Here is a 25,495-nt window from a genome sequence, read left to right as displayed (position 1 = left end):
AGTATTGTGTACTTTCTGTGTGTGTGTGTGTGTGTGTGTGTGTGTGTGTGTGTGTGTGTGTGTGTGTGTGTGTCAAACCGGGATCCTTAGTCTGGCCCGTGAGCTTTGCGCCATGTGCGCTTAACCCGCTGCATTGCTGCCCACTCGACCCCGTTTTTAAGCCTCAGGTTCCTCTGGGTACAGGCTGCACTGAACAGGAAGTCCATAGAGGGCAGGGGTTGACCACATAAGTATCACAGCTAAGGGACAGGCAGAAAGGAAAGCCCAGAGTGAAGGAGACAACATGATGGTTTCAAGGAAAGCTTCCCCGCCTGAAGCTCTGAGTTCCCAGGTTCATTCCCCAGCACCATTACTGGCCAGAGCTGAGTAGTGCTCTGGTCTTTCTGTGACTCTAATTAAATAAAAATAAATAAGTAAATGAAAATTTAAAAAGGTAGTGGTCCTGGAGGTGGCACAGTGGTAAAGCATTGGATTCTCAAGCAGGAGGTCCCAAGTTCAATCCCCAGCAATACATGTACCAAGTGATGTCTGGTTCTTTCTCTCTCTTATATTTCTCATTAATAAATAAATAAATTCTATTAAAAAAAAGGTATTCTCAGGAAACCCTGCATGCACTTTAAAAAAGAGCAGATGAAGAGTTGGGGGGGTCTCCATTTTATAGATATAGGCATATTTTGTAAGGCATATTTTAGTTATATATTTTAGTTATATTCCAAAGGGTCTGTGACTTTACTGGTTTTGTTTGTTTTTTGTTTTCTTTCCTCTGAGCCTGAAATCTGGTATGCAGGTGGGTCCAAGTTATTGTCTGGGGAGATGATGTCATGGCTGGAAAAAGGACCAGAAAGCTGGATCAGGGAATAGAGTAGCTCCTAAATATGGGAATGGTGTATAAGTATTGTTGACTATAAACCCCATCGATTTGATGTGATCTGGGGCCCATATTCAGCCTAGGAGCCTATGTAACCTCTGCATCCCTATAGATCTGAGTTCACATTGTGTGGTCATGAGTAGGAACATTCCAAGCTGCCCCAATATCAGGACCCATCTTCCTCAGGTGTAGCATAGAGTATGTTTTTTTTTGCCCTAATTTATGGATACTTGTGAACATATGCTCTATCTCACGGGACCTGCTCTATATCTAGGTTTTGGGACTTTGCTAGGAAATGAACCACCTGTAATGGAATTAGAGAATCCTATGAAAGGAAAGGTCTCACCTGAGTAATGAAGCTGAAGGGTTGACATTCCACACCTGACATCTCTGGACACAGTCTGAAGTGAAGCATGCTGAGGTGGAACTTGTTGTGTTGATTAGGTTGGGATCAGCAGATACAGTATCATTTGGTATGAATTTAGAGAAGCATGCAGGAAAGTGAGCCCCACCCTACAGGTTCCAGGACTGGGGGAAATATAGGCTCTATAGAGGAAGCGGGAGGTTCCCCCTGTTTTAGGGTTTAAGAAGGCAATAGAGAGTTATTGCTATAATCACATTATTTGGCAATTGGGTTAACTTTTAAATATCCCATTGTTAGGATTATCTGTATCATATACAACATCACCATGATTTATTTACTTTGGCATTATTTGTATATAACTGTGTCTTACAGAGTAATGCCATCAGTTGCTTCTGTTCTCCCTGGTCTAAGCTTTTAAGAGAGTCAACATATCAAAGACTCAGCCATGTATTTAAAAGACTCAGTCTGTGATTTAAAAAGTTTGAGACATTCAATCAATTTTCCCCTCTCATATTAATTAGTGAGTTATATGATTACGAATTAATAGGAGTGTACATAAATACCACTCTTCATCTGCACTATTCCAGCCTTTAGGTTCAAGAGTTCATGGAACTCTTACCAGGTTCCAGATGCTAGCATGATGCCAACCAGACTTCCCTGGACAGACAACCTCACCAATGTGTCCTGGAGCTCTGATTCCCCAGAGCCCCACCCTACTAGGGAAAGAGAGAGGCAGGCTGGGAGTATGGGTCGACCTATCAACGCCCATGTTCAGTGGGGAAGAAATTACAGAAGCTAGACCTTTCACCTTCTGTATCCCACAATGACCTTGGGTCCATACTCCCAGAGGGTTAAAGAATAGGAAAGCTGTCAAGGGAGGGGATGGGATATGGAGTTCTTGTGGTGGGAATTGTGTGGAGTTGTTCCCCTCTTATCCTATGGTTTTGTCAGTGTTTCCTTTTTATAAAAAAATAATAATAAATAAATAAATAATAAAAGAGAGCAGATACTACCAGTGTCTAATACAGTACAGTATCAAACTGTCATTAAAAGCTATAGGCACAGGCAGTCCAAGTTCTATTATGTACATTCAATCTTTTCTAACTTCCTCTTCCACTTTGTATTTTTCCAAGTCATTTTATTGGGGAAAGAAACTGTTCACAGAACAGTTCTTGACACATGAATGGAGCCTATTATCTCCTCCTGGTATGTGTCTGCACTCCTCTCCCATCATCAACTCAAGTCTTTCTTTTCTACTGATGTCTTCTCCCAACTTCCCTTCCCCCAGTCTTTACTATCAGAACACACGTACATTCACATGCACAACTGCACACACAGACTCACACATCATGAGATAGACAATGGTTTTAAGTGGTATCCCATTGGTGGCACACCCTATTGAGCATGTGTTATTATGTGCAAGGACCCTGGTTTAACCCCCCAGTCCCCAGCCATCTACCAAATTAAAATAGTATATATATAAGAAATTTTGAAATAACATTTATAAGGAACTATAAAATATTACTCTAATCAAAACCATTATTTTTCTATTCTAAATTAAGGAATAAGAACATTTCACAGAACATTGAATGCAATGTAGGCTAATATATATCCATTTGGAGTGGTGTATTTGTTGTATTGGCACCAAGCCTCAAAAATAATTCTGTTAGCAAAAAAAAAAAAAAAAAAGCATTATCCCAATTTAAGCCCTGTGGAATAATGCTGCTGAAAATTAGTCTAAAAAGGGGAGAAAAATATAAGCATGAAGAAAACGGCATTTCATAATTGAAAATGATCATAAGGATATCCAATCTGATTTTAAGGTAACCTTAAATAAAAAGAATGGGTCCACCAACAACTGATGGTTGAAAATAGTGAGTAATTCAGGAACAAATGAAATGGTGTTTTTTCACAATTCACAATTAAGAAAACCAAAGACAAACTGGCTTAAGAATGTGAACTATTTTTGCTACTTAATAAAATATTTGATACTCAGAAAGACTGTTCTGATTATTTTAATATGTAAATAGAAAATCTGTTAAGTTTGGAGGATTTTTTTTTTCAATGACCTATAGAATGGAAATACCTTATTTCCAGAATGAATATTATTTGTCAACCTGAGCTCGTACTATCTGTCTACCTGGAAAATAATGCAATCTATCAATTAAGATGCAAGTAAACATTGGCCTATACTACAAGACTGAAATCTAAATTTCTTTTAGGAAAGAATATTTTGCTCTAAAATGCTCTGGAAAAAAATCTATCATATACTCACCCATTTTAGGCTAAATGATAGTTTTATTTTCTTCCATTTTACAGTTTTATTGAGATACTGTCAACATACAATAAAATGCACATGTTTAAGGAACAGAACTTGATACTTTTGATAAGAATATGCACCCATGAAATAATAACCGAATCAATAGCCACTTAGAAGCTTCCCTTAGTTGATAATTCCCTTCTTCCTCTACCACCCCAGAATACTATTGATCTGTTTTCTGTCACCATTAATTTGCATTTTCTATAATTTCATTTAAATAGAATCAGTCAGTACCTGCCTTGCTTTTCTCATACTTCCTCATCTCATTTCAAGATTCATTTGTGCTAATTCCATGGTAGTAATTCTTACCTTTTTATTGTCTATTTGTATTTTACTTATATAGATGAATCAAATGCCAGTAGTAAAATAAATATTATAGAATTTATTACTACATGTGAGGTAGACTATCGGTCTTAAGTTACATGATATAATAGAAGAGAATAACAATAACAAAAAACTTCTTTTAGTTAAAATGGATTGCCCTATGGGAAGCTTAGTCAGGATTGTATTCAGCGTTGTGTGAAATGTTCCTATCCCTTAATTTAGAATAAGAAAATAAAAACTTTGGTTAGAGTAATATCTTATCATTTCTTATGAAAGTATTTCAAAATTTCATTATTGTGAATTTCAGCAACCTAAGTATCCTTATCAGTTAACTAATGGTAGAGATCGTTGCAAGATGTCATTTTACTAAAGTCTCTTGCACCAACTAGTCTGCCTCTGTATTAAATTTTTTATTCTTTTATTTGACAACACGGTTATTACATAAACTGAGACTCCACTGTTTCCAGTGTTTTTCTTTCTTCAATTTTTCCATTAGCAACAGAGAGAAAGGGAGAGAGATATGAGAAAGAGATATATTTAATAACTATTGCACTGCTCATGAAGCTTCCCTCTTTAAAACGTGAGAACTAGGGACTTAAATCCTGGTCCTCCTACATTTTGGGGGAATTACGCAGATGCAGTCTTTGCCCTCAGGTTTTGCCACTTCAGGTGATATTCTCAGGTGCTTTCCCCAACCAATCCTGTCCCAACACATCACTCCTGGTTGTTGACCTATAAAGCCCTCCCACTTCCGCTACTACTCTCTCTCTCTCTTTCTCTCTCCTTTACTCTCTTGCCCAGTGGTGCGGTAGCAGGGGACAGCCATTCTAGGCTGGCTCTATGTTGCCCAAACTGCTGCGTTCCCACCCCAACCCTGAGGTCCCCGCGCAAATAAAAGATTGTGTTCCCTTTCTGCTCCAAACCTCCTTTTTCTGCCTCCTGCCGCCGCCTTGTCAACCAACACTACATGGTCAATATTAGTTTCTTTAAACATTAAGAAAATTAGCTTAAACTATGACTCAAATACATTTAGACATCAAGCAGCCTACTAAATGCTTTAGGTTTCTGATTAAGTGCATGATTTCCCCTTTGAGTTTGCATAACCACTGGTTTTTGAATGATAACTGGGATATTGGACTACTTTAGCACACAAAACTGTATGAGACATAAACATAAAATTCAAAAGTCAGATCAGAATGTCATTACTTTGTATTAATGTCCTCTATTGATTCCTGTAATACATATTTTATTTACTCTAAGAACTCTTTTTAATTCAAGATCCATTTCCATATATATATATCAGAGGATGCTTGGCATTTACTTGCTGTAAGATGAGAACTCTGCATACCAAGTTCAGGCCGCCTCCTCTGTCTAATATGCCCTGAAAAAATGGTTCCAATTGATTGTTAACACTTGCCAGCAAGTTCTTAACTGTGTCCAGTTTTGTTTTTCTTTTTTTCAGTTTGCTGCTAAGAATATTGACACCATGGCCCCAAGCTTTAATTTTTTTCATTTGAGAAGAAATGGTCAGTTGTCTTTCAGCTCACAAGGTTTGAAGAAGTCATCTTTTCCTGAAGATAACCCTGGGTTCTGGCATGTTCTTCATTATTAAAATAAACCCCTAGGGATATATAACTAAGATGGGTCAATGTAATCTGACAGATAGTATCCATAAAATAAAGTCAACTCACATCTGAAGAGCCTTGAGGGATTAAAACACATTATTACATCTATTCAGCTTCCCAGCAATCTTTTTCTCTCCAATACCTCCCAAGACTTATTCATTTAGTCTGATAACCTTAACTACAACTATGCATTCAAAGAAAACAAACTGTATGATCATATGATAACATAAAGTATAATGAACCCAATATAAAAAGCCAACAATAGAAAGCCTTTAAGAAACCTGTAAGCACTGTGGGATGCTGAGATAGTTCAGTTGGGAATATATCAGCCTTGCCATGCACACCACCCAGGTTTAAGCCTGACCCCCATAATACTGGAGGAAGCTTCCATGGTCTTTCTCTCTTTTTCTATCTGAAAATGTTAACCATAGTGGTAAAGTTCCCAGCAACAACCAAAACCAAAAACAATTATGTTTGATTGAAAGTTCTTTTATTGTGAAACTTAGAGTTACAATGTTATTAACCAACATGTTTCAGGATGGTAGGGCTTCATTCCTTTCATGCCAGCTTGAGAAATGGCATTTTATCTCACCATTTTATAACTACTCTGATGTCATAACAAAGTCCTGTTACTTCCATTGGCACAGAACCAATTCTTCTATTAAACAAAACTTTAAGAGCCCAAAGTGACACTGGAAAATATTTTTCACAATGTTGGAAACTCAGGTGCAATTAAAAACATATTTTGAGAGTTATTAGTACATTGAGCTCATACTCATTATAGCATTAAATTATATATTTAAGAGGCTAAAATTATGCTATACAACCTACTAATTCTACCCATTACAACTGAGATAAGTTATGAAGATTCTTGAAGGACACAACAGTTCCAGACAGTTAAAGTAATGTTAGCACATGCTTTGTACCAATTTCCCAGTTCTAGGAAATAGAAAAATTCCTTTGACTTTACTTCAGAGGCAAAATGATAGTCTGTATGATGTCAGCACACTTTATCCCCAGCGGTCTTTGTGTGTCTTCAATATGTCAAAGGAGATAAACTGATCTAGTGTTACTGACAATTAGACAGGAAACAATAACTGTACGCTTTTTGGTATTTCAGGCAGTTCCCCTCCTCATCTGCATCACTATGTTTAGCTCCAATGAGACAAGGGTTTTCTATCAGACAAGAGTAGGTTCTGCATCAGGAGTTCAAAACTTTCTCTAACAATAGTTTCCTCTAAATTGCAATTTCTTTAATCCCTTGTTATGGATCTTATCTATAGTAATGATATTTTAAAGTAAATTCCATATGACATTAAACTGTAATTAACTCTTCCATCAGTCTTGCCAAAATTCCATTAAGTAGTGTTTCCAAAAGTTTCAGTCAGTCCATAACATTATTAGGTTTTTGAATTGTACCACTCATCTTTTTCATTATGATATTGTATTTAATCGGTTTTCATCTATGGACTGTACTCTGTAATGTTTGTTTTAATCTCTTGAGGGGTTTCTTCCAGATTTTCAATGTGTTTGTGATTTTCCATAATTTAGGAGTCCAATTTTGCTGTTTTAGGCAAGAATATTTCAAGTTTTCCCTCCAGAGAGGTCACAAAGTTATATAGTCTCTTGATTCTGGAAATCATTTTCTGAAACAAGCCTTTAATGTAGAATCCAGAGTTCTTGACACGGTCATTTTCTCTCTACCTTTCCTTATGTTTAGATGTAGTAGAAATTAATCTGTAATGCACCTAATGTCAAAGTTAATATGTGAATTACATGAGCTATGTAGTTTGTGCTTACATAAAAAAATATGAACAAAAGCTACTCAGTTATCCTGATGGGTGTTTTGTTAGAGCCAAAGTCAATTCTGAGGAATTGAGCTTTTGTTTCCGTAGCATAACTAAAAAATGGATTAGAGATTTAGATTCCCACATAATCAAAATCCATCTTCTGAGTTTCAATTTTGAGTAACAGGATCTCAAACCCGAATCCTTAACCAGGTGCATGATGTCCCAGTCCCTACTTGCAACTTTTACAGTCAATTATCTCCCATATTCTGGTCCTTTAAAACAAACTTCTATTTGGCTTTTTCATTTTTTTTTAAATTTACTTACTGGGGACTTAATGTCTTACAGTCAGCAGTAAATACAATAGTTCATATATGCATAACATTTCTCAGTTTTCCACATCACAATACAACCCCCACTAGGTCCTCTTCCATCATGTTCCAAGACCTGAACCCTCCCTCCCCACCCACCCCAGAGTCTTTTACTTCCATGTAATACTCAGCCACTCTGGAGCTCAAGTTCTAACTGGTGTGTTAGAAGTGTTACTGGAATAGATGAAGACAAACTTGGATACACTTTTCTGTATTTCTTGATCTAGGAAATGTGCTCTTTCAGGAAAGAGGATCACAAATTGTTTGCATTCATATAATATACTGCTATTTTTTTAAGCAACTTTATTGGGAAATATTGACTAATAGGACTGTTGTTGTCATCACAGGAGGTGGTGTACTGAACCAAAGTAAAAGACTCTGGGGTGGGGGTTCGGGGGGTTCGGGTCCTATAACATAATGGCAGAGGAGAACCTAGTGGGGGTTGAATTGTTATGTAGAAAACTGAGAAATGTTAAACATGTACAAATTATTTTATTTTACTGTTTAATGTAAATCATTAATCCTACAAAAAAGAAATTTAACAAAAAGAAAAGAACTTGAGCTCCAAATTGGTTGAGTCTGTGCTGATCTGCTAAAACCCTCCAGGATCCAGTGAATTTTCACAGGTGTCAGTTTGGAAAAGAAATAGAAATATAACAGAAACCACTATTGTGAATTCTTTTTGTCTTTAAGTGTTAATCACTATCTTCCCTCCTCTGAGGGAAATTATATTATAACTATACATTTATAATTTTATAAGCTATAAAATTATAAAATATTATGATTTATTTACTTTTGGTAAGTCAAATCAGGGTGGGAAGCAGAATTAGTTGATCTGATCTTTCCTCCTTCAATGGCTTTTATCCCATTTGTCAAGATATCACTATGAGTAGTATGCCAGTATCAAACATGACTATTCCAATTATATAATCACAGACCACTGAGCAGGTGTGTGGAGCCTAGTATACTTTATTGCCTGACTTCCAGTGTCCATACTCCAAGGCATCATAATGACATCTTAGACTCAGCATCTAACTGTTATCCAATTTGGGCATTCCCCTTTCCACACTTTGTAGCTACCTCACTAAATGCTGACAGGTTTCTTTGGAAAAATAATTGGTGTTACTTTGTTTACCATGGAAGTTGTCATGATGTTATAGGGTCTATCCTTTAAAGCATGAGTGGGAAAGATCTGACGCATGAGATGTATGAGACCCAAAAAATCATTTGGCCTAGCTCCATGAAAGCAACCACAGGCAGATTTAAAAATACAATGAGTATAGGGACTTTTACAATAACAATATTAAATGATAATTCTTAAATTGAAATTTTTGTATGGTCCTCACATGACATTACAAATATCCACTTGTGCCTTGACATAAAAATGGCTCTCCAACCATGCTAAAGAATCTGATCTATTAGTTAATAAAATCCAGGTGTGAAATTGGTTAAGGGTTAGGTGTTGTTATTTTTAGTCGAGACAACTCCCAAACACCTACTTCTGAATTATTTGCAAAGATTGAGCAATAAACTGTTGTTCATCCATTTATTTTACTACCTAGCAGTAACTCTAGGGGAAAATTGTTCTACAGGGCAGTGGGAGGTAGCATAATGGTTATGCAAGGGACTCTCACGCCTGAGGCTCCAAACACCCAAATCCAATCCTCCATACTACTGTAAACCAGAACTGAGAAGAGCTCTGGTTAAAAATTATGTCTATAAAACATCTCTACAACTCATTATATGCCAGGCCCCAGGATTCATTTTGATTTTTCTATTTACTACAGTAGTTATACCTGATGCATAGCATAAATATTATCAGCTAACTATGGTTTTTGTATGATGTCCTCATCCACAGTGTTGATGGCCCCAAATTAGTGTTCCTATCATCTTCCTTGACCTGCTGAGACAAGTCACTGCTGAACAACAAAATGATGGAGATGTCTCTCTCACCAGAACATTATTGATGGTCTTGTTGAATAGAGTGTTCCCTAGGCCTACCATGGAACATATTCCTATGATGAATTTTCTGGGTATAAATAGTCCATACACTCAACCATGAGCTCTTCGACTATTTTACATTGTCTTCTTTCTACAGTCTGTCATGGAAATTCTAGCATTTCAGTTTCACTCAGTGTAGGTTAGAAGTCAGCAAATAATTGTCCACTAGATCAAATGTTATCTTAACTTGTGCTTGTAAATCAAGATTTATTAAAGCACACACGCAGCCATTCTCGTTTATGTATTATTTTATGACTCCTTTCTCATAACAATGAATAAATTGAACAGGGACTCTATGGCCTGTGAAGCCTAAAATATTTATTCTCTAGCTAGTAACAAAAGTTTTATATCCCCTAGTGTAGACTATTGCTTTTTCCATACTTAAAAAAAAATATCCCGGGAGTCGGGCTGTAGCGCAGCGGGTTAAGCGCAGGTGGCGCAAAGCACAAGGACCGGCATAAGGATCCCGGTTCGAACCCCGGCTCCCCACCTGCAGGGGAGTCGCTTCACAGGCGGTGAAGCAGGTCTGCAGGTGTCTATCTTTCTCTCCTCCTCTCTGTCTTCCCCTCCTCTCTCCATTTCTCTCTGTCCTATCCAACAACGACAACAACAATACTAACTACAACAATAGAACAACAAGGGCAACAAAAGGGAATAAATAAATAAAATAAACATAAAAAATATATATCCCTTTGAGAAATATTTGAGACTAATCTCAAATCAACAAGCTATCTCCTAACCCTTGGTATTTTCCAGTCATCTAAAATAAGTGACAATAACTCCTATATATAATATCAGTAAAGTCATAAAATGTCCTCATCTGCAATGAGAGGAAACATTCTATGCTTCTCATATTCTAATGATGTTGTTTAGCTTCTGTCAATATTTAACTGTTGAACAATTGGTCCCTGATTTTATTTTTGTCTAAAGTATCAGATAAATCTGTATTTACAATTGCTATTCTCACATTTTCAAATATTGAATACAGTGTAGTAGTTCTCATTAAAATTCCTTTTCACCAACGTGCATTACATTGCTGTGAGATTGTTAACAATTGCACTTTCGTGGTACCAAGGAATGTGTTCCATCTACCACCTGTGATGGGATCCTGCTGACCAATAAAATATAATACTCCCAACAAAGTAGGAAAATAAAAGCTGGAATGAGGAAAATATAAATAGTATCCTGGACTTATCAATTCATCTTTACTAGTAAATATTGTGGTCTAAACTAGAATTTCACTAGATGAACTTTTTATTTATTTATTTATTTTTATTATTTATGAGATAGAGACAGAAAGGTATCTAGAGGGAAGGGGGAGATAGTAAGTGGAAGAGAGAGCAAGACAAGATACAGTGCTTCACCACTTGGCTGTATCTTTGATAATATGATATTTATGGTTGTTATGGTTTGGTTGAGATCAACAGATGCAGTATCAGATGGTATGGATCAAGAAAAGCATAAAGGAAAATGAGCAAGCAAAACCCCAGAGATTCCAGGACTAGAACAAATTCGGGTTTTATAGAGAATGAGGAAGTTTCCTTGCTGTCTTAGAGTTTAAGAAGGCAATAGGCAACTATTACTATTGCCAAGTTATTTGGAAACTCGGTTTACTTTGAAAATCCCCTGGTTAGGATTTACTGTACCATACATGTAACTTACCATGATTTATGCCATTGAATGCTATTTACAAATAACTATATCTTAAATACTTACAAGACTGGTTGCTTCTGGCTTCTCTGGTCTAAGATTATTGGTGATTTAATGTTTCAAAGCAAGTTATTATTAGAAATGCACTTTATGGGGGTCAGGCCCTAGTGCAGCGGGTTAAGCGCACATGGTGCAAAGCGCAAGGACCGGCACAAGGATCCCTCACTAGCAGTGAAGCAGGTCTGCAGGTGCCTGTCTTTCTCTCCCCCTCTCTGTCTTCCCCTCCTCTCTCGATTTCTCTCTGTCCTATCCAACAATAACAACAGCAATAAGAAAACCAATAACAACAACAATGATAAACAACAGGGGCAACAAAAAGAGGAAAAATAGCCACCAGGAGCTGTGGATTCCTAGTGCAGGCACCAAGCCCCAGCAATATCCTTGGAAAAAAAAAGAAAAGAAATGCACTTTACTACTCTGCTTATTTTCAATGTAGAAACAGAAGGTGATATAAACAATGCTTAGATTCCCTCATTTATAGAGGATTTTTTTTCAATCCCACATAACTAATGATTTCATATGAATGCTGAGAAGCATACATTTAGAGAGAACACCGAGAGATGATTTCACTATTGAATTATCATTTATAAGCAGTGAAAATGATATTTCATTCAAGACAAATTCTACACTTACAGAAAAATGAGAGGCTAGCAGTCATGTCATTGGTGGGTTCTGGTTTGGATTGAACATACGCTTTCATTTCTGAGGTTCTGTCACCTATACTCCCAGTTGCAGAGAAAAATACTGATAACTCAAATGTAATTTGTACTTTTGCTTGTTTATCTCAAGGACAGATACTTTTCAGGGTGTCAAAATACCTGCACAATGACTTAGCATCAAAGAAATGCATGACCACGGCAGACATAATTTCAGGTCCAGTTGGCTGTATCTTTGATAATCTGAGATTTATGACAAGATACAATAAAATGTTTTTACAGGTTTAAAGAGGAACACTTTGGGGCTGTAGAGATAGCAAGTAGCTATACATCATACTTACATTCCTGAGGCCAGAAGTCCTACAATCAATCCCCAATACCACATTAAGTCAGGGATTAACAGTGCTTCAGTGTCTCTCTCTCTCTCTCTCTCTCTCTCCCCACACACACATTTTCATTAAAAAAATAAATAAAAATAAATTTGAAAAATAAATGACACTTTTGTCATCTTAAATGGTTAGCTAGAAAGTGAAAAATGAAAACACTGTTCACATTTTGAAACGTTAAAATAGGTAATGCTAGCATGATAAGTTTCAGGGTGTCTCTCTCCTTCTCCGGCAGGGTGTCCTCCAGTGGAAAGGTAACGGGCTGGTTCTTTCTCACTCACGACAGGGGTGACACGAAGTAAAAGACACCAGGGGACTCTTAGTGTGAATCTAGAATCTGAGTCCTTGAGTCCCAGAATCCTAGAGTCTGTTTATTAGCAAAGTGGACATGAGTTAAATAGAAAAGCAATTAAGTTAATTATTGTTGAAATATGATAGAAATTACAGGTTTCTTAACAGTCAGCATGCCCCTAAGGTAGGGGGCTGGTATGACAGGAATTGATGAGATACAAGACAGTTATTCTCCATAACACAAGCAACTTAATCATCCAAAGGTATTTGAGAGAAGCAAAGGGGTTAAACCAGTAGGGTGAGACAGAGAGAAGATGGATATCAAAGGGCTGTATAGTTTGGAATTTCTCTTGTCTGGGGTCTGAGGTGTGTGATGAAGTGTGTGATAAGGTGTGTTCTTCTATGATCAGAAGGTGACTTTGAATGAGTGAATCTGTGGCCATGTGGCCTGCAGTTAATAGAGGGAAGTATTGGAGTTTCTGTGGGCCTGAGAGTCAAGAAGGGAAGAACCAAGTCTGAGTTTCCCCCCTTATGCTCACCTCGGTTGAGACTTACCAAGAGGTTATCTTCTCAGACCTCCATCCAAAGATGGGGGTGGTTCTCCCTAAGCTCTATCAGGCTCACACATGTTCCCAACATCTCCTCCTAATTTCTTTAATTAATGAACTGTGTTTATGGATCAATGTCAGTTAGAGCATTTCTTTCCTCTAAAGGAATACGAGTGTAAGGGTGAACTGAGACTCTCTGTACTGTAACATTAATTATGTCATGTATGCGTTTCTTGAGGAATTGAATGAGGCAAGGAATAATCAGTGATAGAGCTACCATAGCTAGCAAAGGGCCTAGGAGAGGTAGAAGCCAAGTAGTTAAAGGAGAAGAGAACCAGGAGTTAGTATTGAAAGGGGAAAAGGAATTCTTAATATCATGGCTAAGTCTGTGCAAGGTATCAACATTCTGTTCTACAAATCCAGTTTCATTTACAAAAAAACAACATTCTTCCTGCAATGCTAGGCAAAGACCACCCCGTTCTGCATATATTAAGTCCAAACCACGACGGTTCTGGAGTACCACCTTGGCAAGGGAGTTTATCTGTCTCTGGAGAGACTCCAAGCTGTCAGAGGTAAAGTCAACGGACTGTTGGAGCTGACTTTCAATGTGTCCAGCAGCATAGAGAGATTGTCCCAAAGTCCACCAGCAAGTTTAAGGGATGCAGTCAGTTGATGTAATGTCCAGGGGAAGAAACAGCACGTCTGGTCCTCTGGTGGGTCAGCACCAGCTGATGAAATTCTTCTTCTTCATAGAGGGTCAGCTGTGGAATAAGAAAAACTAGGAGGCAAGGACCAGGTAGAGAAGAACTGACACGAAAATTAGGTCAGCAGAAAGAGAATTGGGTAGGCTGGTGAGGTTATCTGGAGTATATACTGGCATGGTGTCCTTTAATGGTAAGGACTTGTCAACAGGGACTCTGTGGATTTTCCAAGAGCAGTAATGTCATCCACCATAATAAAAGGAAAACAAACATTCCAGCATTGAAAAAAGAAAAAAGAAAAAAAATGTGTCTCTATGACTATGTGTCTCTATAAATTGGGTGGCTTCGTCAATGAGATATAATAAATGGACAATTCAAATTTCTGTAAATATTAAGAAGGTTTAGTAAAGTTACTTCATTGATACTTTAGCCAACTGAATACTGGGGGGTGCATTCCCCTTCTTTTTTTATTAATTGAGCTTAAGGGTTATAGTTTTTCTTGTTTGAGCTGTAGCCCACATAAATTTAGAAAAAGTACCAATTGAGAAAAAAAAATTGTTTACCAAACATGAGTTACATCAATCTGCCAGAGAGCACTGGCTTTTATCAATGGGGATTAGTCTTCAAATTCTGAATAGCAGGATCTTAATTAAACAAAGCAGGAGCCAGTAAAGTGCTCTCACTATGGCAGGTCCAGCGTTAAAATTTAAGACGCTTGTAAAAAAATGAAAAAAAAAAATTAGGATATGAGTGACTTTAGGAGTCATAACACACCCATAAATAGAAAAGAAAAATGTTTAGTTTTAAATCTTACCATATGAGCAGTTGGTTCTTCATCTGTAGATTGTACCTATAATTATTTACTTAAGAGAAAATAATGTGTACCAAGTTAGAAGTTTAATGGTTAGAATTGGCTTGAGTTCCTTCATATGATTTTAGAAGGCTCTTTATTAAAATATACCAGTATGTTATAGAAAGTCAATACCTAATGTGTTGACATGATAAAATGCTTACTTTTTTTTTTAATCACTTAAACAATTTTAAACTTAGTTTGTTAGAATCTTTGTTTATCACAAAGCTTATCACACCCTTAGGGCAGCTATAAACAAGGGTGGGTACACAACTTAATTGATCTTTCACTTAAAAAGCTAAGATAAACCTCATAGCTTAAATGTTTAAAAATAAATTTTTACTGTTACATTTATTTTAGATGACAATATTAGACTAAATAATTTTGTTGAATCACATCTGCCGAATAAAAAAAAATTTATCAGGCCAGGAATATCATGTTTAACCCTTTATTCCTGGCAAGGCCACTGCTCTCCACTGACTGGGTTATTAGAAAGCCAGTTCAAACATGGAATTAACAAATTAACAAACAGTGGCAGTTGGTATTGGGGTGCTGTTAAGGTTTACAATTCTCACAAGAGTGAGAGAGACTGTAGAGGCATTTTAACATGCCTAGAGATCTCAGAAAATCTTTTAACTAATGAATTGATGCTGATATTAGCTATCAGAAGGATGAAACTGTCTTATATTTTACTCTGGTAAAGGTGTGCCAACTCTATGAGTTGGGATCTTTAAAACCACATTTAGCTTAACTGAATCTTATTTAAAACTTAAAGCAAACTATTATTTTGGAGGGTTAACACATATTAGTGAAAACAAGGTTAGCACAGACTTAAAACAGACATTCTTGGTGAAAAAAAAAAATTTTTTTCCTTAGCTCACAGCCACTCCCCCCCCACCACGACCCCAGGAGGGGCGGATGTGGCTAGAGGGATGATTGACTGCAGTCTTTGCCAATCTGTGGAGCAGGAGCTCTGTGATGTGATTGGCTGCATGGATGGAACAGGCAGGCTTAGTTTACCACCACACCGAGAAAAAAATTTTGGAAGTTTCTTTTCTGGGCTAAGGTACATTTTAGATTTTTAAAGAAACAAATTATTAAATTGCTATCAAAAGTGTGTGCTGGTTCTCTAATAACCTTTAAGTTAAAGAGACTATCTTGTTTGATTGATTTCTTTCTTTCTTTAAAGAATAACTTGCTAGCCAGGTAATATCTCACTCAGAACTGGTTTAATCGTTTTCTGAGGGCTCTGGCTGTCACAAAAAAACTTTATCTTTTGCGTTTTCCTTTTAAGCAGTAAATAGCAGTTTTAAGACCATGCCTAGGTCCACTTTAATGTCTGATTGACTCAGAAATTAGGAGAGGGTATAGAACAAAATGCCACAAAAGTGGGAGAGGAAAAAATTAGGTAAGACTCGTTTAAGATTAAACAGGGGAAGGACACTCAGTTTCTCAGAGCCTGGCCAGGGTTCTGATCTGCTGAGGTTCCTTCTCTGCATCCACTCCATGAGCTTCCCTGGAGCTTGAAGGATAGGGAGAAGGAGAGAAAGATCACAGGGACTCAAACAAGAGCCTTGGGGTTACCTTCCAATGTACTTTGGTACTGCTTCTTCATTTCCTGGAGTCACGGTCCCGATCCTCTAAGGTTGGGCCAGCATTTTTTTCAACCGGGTGCTTGGGGTCGGGAAATTCTGCCCCACGCTATGGGCGCCAGATTTCGGGGTGTCTCCCTCCTTCTCCATCAGGGTGTCCTCCAGTGGAAAGGTAACGGGCTGGTTCTTTCTCGCTCACGACAGGGGTGACACGAAGTAAAAGACACCAGGGGACTCTTAGCGTGAATCTAGAATCTGAGTCCTTAGAGTCCCAGAATCCTAGAGTCCGCTTATTAGCAAAGTGGACATGAGTTAAATAGAAAAGCAATGAAGTTAATTATTGTTGAAATATGACAGAAGTTACAGGTTTCTTAACAGTCAGCATGCCCCTAAGGTAGGGGGCTGGTATGACAGGAATTGATGAGATACAAGACAGTTATTCTCCATAACACAAGCAACTTAATCATCCAAAGGTATTTGAGAGAAGCAAAGGGGTTAAACCAGTAGGGTGAGACAGAGAGAAGATGGATATCAAAGGGCCGTATAGTTTGGAATTTCTCTTGTCTGGGGTCTGAGGTGTGTGATGAAGTGTGTGATAAGGTGTGTTCTTCTGTGATCAGAAGGTGACTTTGAATGAGTGAATCTGTGGCCATGTGGCCTGCAGTTAATGGAGGGAAGTACTGGGGTATCTGTGGGCCTGAGAGTCAAGAAGGAAAGAACCAAGTCTGAGTTTCCCCCCTTATGCTCACCTCGGTTGAGAGAGACTTACCAAGAGGTTATCTTCTCAGACCTCCATCCAAAGATGGGGGTGGTTCTCCCTAAGCTCTATCAGGCTCACACATGTTCCCAACAGATAAGGACAATGATATAAAATAGCATATCATATCTCTATTTTAAGTCTGGATTCAATAAAATGGAATACATACTACTAATAAAAACAAGTTACAATTGAACACAAAAAGATAAAATAACTTGAGGTGACTCTAACAAAGGAGGTGAAAGACATTTATAATGAAAACCATAGGACATAGCTAAAGAAATAGAGGACACACAGAAGTTGTTCCTGGAATGGAAGAATAAACATTAAAATGGCCATTCCACCAAAATCAATCAATAATTTCAATACAGTCTCTATCAAAATTCCAACGGCATTTTCCAAGAAAATTGAACAACTTAACCCCAAAAGTTGTGCAGAACCACAATAAGCCACAAATTTCCAAAACACTTCTGAATTTAAAAAAAAAAGGAAAAATATGGAGGTATCATGCTCCCCACTTCAGTTTATACTACAAAATAACAGTAATCAACAGCATGGTACTGGGCATTTGGATCAATGGAGCAGAACTGAAGACCCAGAAATGAGCCGAAGCATATAAACCACTTAATATATGGCAAAAGGGCCAAAAATCATTCAATGGGGTAAAGAAGGTTTTTTTCAACAAATGGTACTGGGGAAATTAGTCACATATAGAAATTTAAAACTAGACCTAACACCAGGCACCAAGGTAAAATCAAAAAGGATTACCGACCTAGATATTAGACCAGAAACTCAGAGCTGGAGTGGTGGCATTCCTAGTTGAGTGCACATGTTACAATGGGCAAGGACCCAGGATTGAGAACCCAATCCCCACCTGCAGGGAGAAAGTTTTGCAAGTGGTGAAGCAGTGCTGCAGGTGTCTCTCTGACTCACTCTCTATCTCCTTCTTCCCTCTCAGTTGATGGCTGTTTCCATCTAATAAATAAAGATAATTTTTAAAAATTTTTAAAAGAAAATTATATTTAAAATAAAGAACTACAGTAGTTATCTTTGGGATGTGGAGAGTAAGGATATGGAACTTTGATGGGGGTGTGGTATGTAACTATACATTTTAATCTTACAATCTTGTAATGTATTATTAATAACAAATTAAAAACCATAAAAATAATTTTTAAAGAAAATGATTCTTTTAGGACACTCCAAATATGTAATCACCTATCAATTTTTAAAACTCCTTAATTATACAGAACTTCCATTTGCATTCACATCCTCAGTAAAATCAGAGGTTTCTTCCTTTGCATCACTAAGATATAAGCTACTGATGCTACACAAAACTGATCATTAAACCCTTTGAACAATCATTCATTCAATGCCTACCCCACTCACATAAGCGATTTCTTTTTTTCCCAGAAAAGTCAAAGTAGTAGAAAAATTACACAGAACAAAGCATGTAATTAAGAGAAAAATGATTAGATAAAAGATGAACTAAAATTCAAAATAATTCCTCAGTAATTGTACAGAATTTTCCTACAATTCTAATTAGAAAACCATAACCCTTATTTTACTTAAGTTGAGAAAGGGTACTATCTAAGAATTATAATCAAACCCAAAGGATTTTACCATGATTAGACATAAACACATAGCTTAGAGTCAGTGTTCCATTTAACTTTTATCAAAAAGTAGCAAAAAATTAACTAGGGAAACAAAGTCTACCAAAAAGTATTTACAGTATAACTGAAGGGAAAATCATACTGGTTTGACATGTTTTTAAAATATAAATATAAATGCATAGTAGAATATCAAATCTTAGAAAACTTATAATTTAGATTTTGAACAAATAAATTTGGGATTTCAGGTATTCTACACTGTTTACTAAAAAGAATCAAATAGAATGAGAACTCAGAAACTGCATCTAGAGGGGTATGTAGGGTAGGAAAAATATGAAATCCATTCTAAACCACCTACACAAATTTGTATCATCTATAAAAAAAGGAATAGTGGTAAGAATAATGGGAAATTCACCTAAGGAAACAGGGAGCTCAGAGGAAGGAAAACCAAGATAATAATTTCTGCCTGGTTTCAAACATAAATATGTGTGTTGGGATCAAATTATAAACAAAGACTGTTCATTCAAGTGATAGTTTAAAGAGAAAAGTCAGAGAACACATTGTACCTTATGCAGTGTCTGGAACAACGTCAGTATTCTGTACTGATTAGTTAACCTTTATGTAAGAAGAAGAAAATTTGCCATGGTCAGTTCCTTATAAAATTTCTTATAAAATAGTTCACCAAGTAATTTGCAAGAAATCCAGGTTTCTTGGGAAAACCACTTGGGAGTGCCACAGGGACATCAAAGAACCTCCAATATTGCATCTCTCTCTCTCTCTTTCTCTCTCTCTCCATCCCTCCTCCCCTCCCTTTCTATCAGAATAAAAATCTTTGAAGAGTGAAATTATGATGTGTAAGACCCTGGCTCTGAGGTAAAAAATAAATAAAATGAAATATTATAAATAATAGCTTTAAATAGAACCAATATGCAGGTGGTAAAAAGGGGAAATATCTTTTTTTTTCTTTTGAAAGTTTTAATAGTCTGCTAGCAAACCTCAGTTTTGTCCATGTGACACTGTCTTGTAAATCATTATTTCCCTAGTAAAACATGATTTAAAATTTTACAGAATAAAATATCTATGTTTAAGCAATGAAGAAATGTAGATTTTAAAATGGCATGGCAAGAATGATGTATTCTTTTTTTTTTTTTTAATAAAGGAGACCTTAACAAAACCATAGAATAAGAGGGGTACAATTCCGCACAATTCCCATAACCCAATCTCCATATCCCATCCCCTCCCCTGATAGCCTTCCCATTCTCTGTCTCTCTGGGAGTATGGACCCAGGGTCGTTGTGGGTTGCAGAGGGTGGAAGGTCTGGCTTCTGTAATTGCTTCCCTGCTGAACATGGGCATTGACTGGTCGATCCATACTCCCAGTCTGCCTCTCTCTTTCCCTAGTAGGGTGGGGCTCTGAGGAAGTGGAGCTCCAGTACACATTGATGGGGTCGTCTGTCCAGGGAAGTCTGGTCAGCATCTTGTTGGCATCCGGAACCTGGTGGCTAAAAAGAGAGTTAACATACAAAGCCAAACAAATTGTTGAACAATCATGGACCCAAAGACTGGAATAGCGCAGATGAAGTGTTGAGGGGTATTCCCTGCATGCTCTTGTGTACTTCTGCTTTCAGGTATATATTTTTCCCCTAGTTTATTTCCTTTCATAGTATTCTCTAATTCCATTCCAGGTGTTCCACTCCCCAATAAAGTCCCCAAACCTAGAAATGATGTATTCTTATAATTTGACAAGAGTCTATCATTTCTATTTTATAATCTGTTATTGATTTTTTTTTTCTCAATGTCCAAAAGTAGAATTCAGTAGCACTTTCAGATATTTTCCAGAACTAAGTCTGGCATGCACTGTAGTTTGTTAATTAGGTATATCAAAGCAAAAAATAAGTTAGATATACTTTCATACTACATTTCACACCAAACACTTCTTAGATAATATTCTCAAATGTATAGGTTATATACTCAAGAAGATTTGATGAAAATACTCTTCATTGCAAAATCCAAACCTTTCCTACCTTTGCCTTCCTCAAAAGACACTGTTCTGAAGCATGTTTCGTGACCATCAAAAACCTAATCTAATACTAAGAAAAGATATCACATAAAAGCTACATATATTATTTCACAATAAAAACAGGCTATTTTTAGATGATGCCGTGAACCACATGAAAGATGTTTTGGTCAGTTGTATCTTATTAAAACTATAACTGCACTCACTAAAAACAAAGATTATCTATGTTGTTACTCTCTCAAGCATACTGCTAGAGGCTGATGCAGCAGGGTTTGGTCATCTGCTCGGATCTGGTCCACTGCAACATGAGGAACAAGACAGAGTAGCAGGCAAATGTTTCTAAGAATTTGAAAATTCACATGGAGACATACATTTAAGTATAGAATTAATGTGAACATATAGGAATTTAAAATTTTCAACTAGTATAGTTCCCCCATGTAGACAATTTAGCTAAACTTAAGTAGTGTATATGATAGGTACTAAGAACCTTGTCAAGCTTTAGCATTTGTCTTAAAATGGAATCTTCTCTTTGCTTGACATTTAGTAACATGAAAATTTTTTAATCTTGTTAGCTTCTCTACCTCTAAAAGAAAACATAAAAATAATATTATTAGTTGCTTCATAGAACTTTGTGAAGATTAAGTAAGGAAGTGTAAAGAATACAGCAATGTCTGGCATAGAGTAAATACTATTCTAGAAAATTCAGTATTTTTATTTCAACCTTACTTGTTCTTATAAGTGAGCTCTTAGGATTCCTCAAACAAATGTTGAAGATGTGAATCTGATTTAGCAGATAATAATGCCAGCCATTGGTAAGTGAGTAAGCAACAAGTGATCCTTCGCAGAGAACCGTAGTGGTTCACTGAATGTTGGCTCCCAACTCAAGTCCACATTGAAGCTAATGGAAAGCCTCCCCCTAATAAATATTACTAATGTTTTTAACATGCCCACTAAGAATTGGAAAAGAAATTCAGTGAACTCTTCCAGATCTAAACAAAATTATTGGATTTAAGTCAAGCAAAAAATCTGCTCACTCTCCAACTGTTTGAACCAATCCCCAGAACAAAGAGCAAAATGGTTTTTATTCATTTTAATTAGGAATCTCTTTTTGATGTCTGTGTCCTCTAGCAGAAGGGGCCTAAGGAATTCTTCCATTGTTATTTATTAAAGTCAAGACCAACAAGCATTTGTGAAACTAGACTCCCGCTCTCAACAATCATCAGTCTCTAAATTTAATAAACTTCCTAGCCAGAGTTTCCATTGCCAGTCTAATGAGTGGCCAGTATATACTGAATGAGCCATAGTTCTTTGTCTAGCCACTCCACTCGTTGATTCTGATAGATAGCAAAGGCTAATACAAAAGAGGGCACAGAGGATTTGTTGAGGAGTAAGTTGTACCCACTATTATTTGATGTAATTCATTTATACTTATAGTGAAAATCATACTATTCATCTCAAATCCCAAACTTGGTTTACATGTCATTCTGTTTAACTGATGAGGGCTTCCAGGATATGAATCCCTAGTTCTTTTTCTTTTTTTTTTTTTTAGCATTTTATATACCATCTGGACAAGACAGAATATAAGGAAGGATGTTTCTTCCTTTTATTTCTTCCCTTCCTTATATCTAGAAGAAAAATGCAAAAAAAAAAAAATTCAGATTGGACCCCATGTGGTACTGTATTTGCACTGAAAAAACTAGAACGATTTTCTCCTACCTTTCTATTTCTTTGTAGTATATAAGAGTGGAAGGAAATGATGACAATTAAAACCAGTGATTCACCAACAGATATCTCTTAGGCATCAGACTATTTCCAACAGGGAGAAAGCATTCCTCAAATAAAGTGAAAATGTGTCCATAATTTCTAACTCCTACACACTAGCATAGGTGACTTTCCTGTTGTTTCCTGTTGTTTCAAATGCCACTGCATTCCGTATTCCTGAGCATTTACAGGAATGCAGTGTTAACAAGTGGAAGACTCGGCCATTTTCTCCACTCACATCGTCCATTGTCTCAACTGGTTTACATATTGTTGGTTATTACCCCTGCATGCCCTTCCTAACTGCCCAGTGAAAAAGAAAAGAAAGCAGTTGCCCCATTAAATTCACTGCTGCTTTCTTCTGAGCCTGGAGGGAAAAAAAAAGTGAAGATTTGAGGTTAAGTTGAAGGTGGAAATTGCTTGAGAAGGGACTAAGTGTGTTGAAAATGTTTAATGCTAAAAAAAGATAGTGACATGCAAAGAAGGGGGGTGAAAACAATGCCAAATAATACTTTAAGTATGTTTATTCTGCCTGATGGCTTATCACCCTGAGAAGTACAAACTTCTGCAGGTAACACGATATAATCTGTGCTCATTTCTCATTAAACACCAAGAAAGGTAACGACTAACATTAAGATAAAAGTGAAGAGGGAGTCCGGTGGTAGCGCAGCGGGTTAAGCGTACGCGGCGCTAAGCACAAGGCATAAGGATCCCGGTTCCAGCCCCCAGCTCCCCACCTGCAGGGGCGTGGCTTCACAGGCAGTGAAGCATGTCTGCAGGTGTCTGTCTTTCTCTCCTCCTATCTTCCTCTCCTCTCTCCATTTCTGTCTTAATCCAACAACGACAACATTAATAACCACAACAACAATAACTACAACAATAAAAACAACAAGGGCAACAAAAGGGAATAAATTAAAAAAATAAATATAAAAAAGATAAAACTGAAAATAACAAAGTTGAATTAAATACTACAAAAATGTTGTGAATATATGACTGTGCTTTTCTGTCTAAATAAGTGATAGTTCTTCAATGAAAACTTCGTTTTCGTCAGATATTTTTACTTTTTTTTTTTTTTTTTTTTCAGAAAGCCCAGAACACTGCTCAACTCTGTCATATGAAGGTATCAGACCTGAGACACACCTGGGGCCTCAATCTTGCAAGCCCAGTTCTCTAGTACTGAGCTGTCTCCCCAGCCTTCATCAACTCTTACTAAGTAAACATTTAATTGTATTAAGTCTGATTGTTTGTTTCTTTCATCATCAGCATTTCACCACTCCAGACTGACATTTTTTGATAGAAAGATTCAGAGAGAACGAGACTACAGCACCAATGCTTCCCCCATTGTAACAGGGACTGAGTTTGAACTTGGGTCACACACATACCAAAGCAGTTACAAGTGAGCTAACTCTTAAACTAACTATTCTTACAGTGACCTCAGATGTGAGAAAAATATGCATATATTCACTTAAAAGTGTGAAATTCAGGGAGCTTTATGGTGGTGTACCTGGCTAAGCAAACATAGTACTAAGCACACACAGTACTAAGTGCAAGGACCTGTGCAAGGATGCCGGTTCAAGACCCCCAGTGTCCACCTGCAGGGGTTCCACTTCACAAGTGGTGAAGCAAGTCTTCAGGTGTCTTACCTTTCTCTCTCTCTATCTCCTCATGGGTAAAACGGCCACCAGGAGCAGTGGATTCGTAGTGCTGGCACTGAGCTCCAGCGATAACCCTGGAGGCAGATAAAAAATGTAAAATTCAGATCTGGTGAATTATAGCTAAAAAGAAACAATTTAATGCCCAAGTTAGTTTATTAAAAATAAAATGAAATGTATGCATTCCCATATCATAGAGATATATTTCATATCATATAAAAAATGAGAATGTTCACAAAGTATTTAGATGGTAAAATACTCATTAAAATAGAAAAAATAATGGAAAATAAAAAATACAAGATATTTGATGAAAAACCACTCTTTCAAAGGGATTGATTTCCTTCTAGCATAAGAAGAGGACAGGAGCTAGGAGATAAATTTAAAAACATGAGGGGAAAATCCTAAAAATTTGAAATAATCCTAATATCCAACTTCATGACTGCATTTGCCAGAATAAACTATTACCCACCTCCCAAGACCTTCACTTAGAGTCTATTCCGTGCAAAGTCCTTGTGAGAGAAGAATGATAAGGAGAAGCTCATAAACAGATAAATAATTTCACCTATGACTGAATGCTTAGAAAAACAAGAGTTTCAAATGAAAATTTTCTTGAAGTCAGAAGTTTAAACCCGTAGTCAGTAGCTAACTTAAAAAAGGCGTCAGTCAGCCTTTTAAAATGGCATGTGATCCATGGCATTATAACAAGCAGACTCAGCCTTTTTCCATACTCAGTTGCTTATCTGTGAGCTTTCTAATTCAATCTCTAATGCAAATGGTTACTTTGAAAATTAGCAAAAATAGCAGTAAGTTGGAATGAAGACATCTCAGAGCCCACATAAAAGAACCACGCAGAAACGGTTCAAAGACACTTGGGTAGTATCTATGCCAGCAGATCAGTTGTTAAAGATGTGTCATTTAGTTGGAAAGAAGTGCAAAAGTAGGCAAGCAAAGAAAAGGCAATTCTCCAGGAAAAAAAAAAATCAACATTGGAGAAATAAAGCAGATTATAACTGGACAGTTTAAAGGAACATACGTCAGTTTTAACAATAAAAAAGAAACTGTGCCTGACCAAAGGGTATAGTTATTTCTTAATAATTCATAATAATATAATGTCTTCTGAGAAATATCCGGTGATAAATGTTCTATGTGTATTGGTCAGTTTAAATCTCTCAATAAATATGTGAGATAAATATCTGAAAAATCAAGGTACAGAAAGATTAAATGAACTAGCTTGTGTTTCTAAGAGATTAAGTGGTATAGACATGATAGTTCAATACTAAACACACACACAAAACACACACACACATGCAC

General features: G+C 36.8%; 1 long non-coding RNA gene across 1 annotated transcript in view; it reads right to left on the bottom strand.

Moving 5' to 3' along the window:
- Positions 1–310: 310 nt before the first annotated feature.
- LOC132538319 (uncharacterized) overlaps positions 311–25,495 on the bottom strand; it is a 120,565-nt gene continuing 95,380 nt past the window's right edge. The window contains exons 2-3 of the long non-coding RNA XR_009549713.1: positions 24,176–24,261; positions 311–391 (exon numbers count right to left, since the gene is read on the bottom strand). This is a non-coding gene — a long non-coding RNA (uncharacterized LOC132538319). The remainder of the gene's footprint in view (positions 392–24,175; positions 24,262–25,495) is intronic.

This window comes from Erinaceus europaeus, chromosome 4, assembly GCF_950295315.1.
Source record: "Erinaceus europaeus chromosome 4, mEriEur2.1, whole genome shotgun sequence".
NCBI classification, from domain to species: domain Eukaryota; kingdom Metazoa; phylum Chordata; class Mammalia; order Eulipotyphla; family Erinaceidae; genus Erinaceus; species Erinaceus europaeus.
This window is presented reverse-complemented; position numbering and strand designations above follow the sequence as displayed.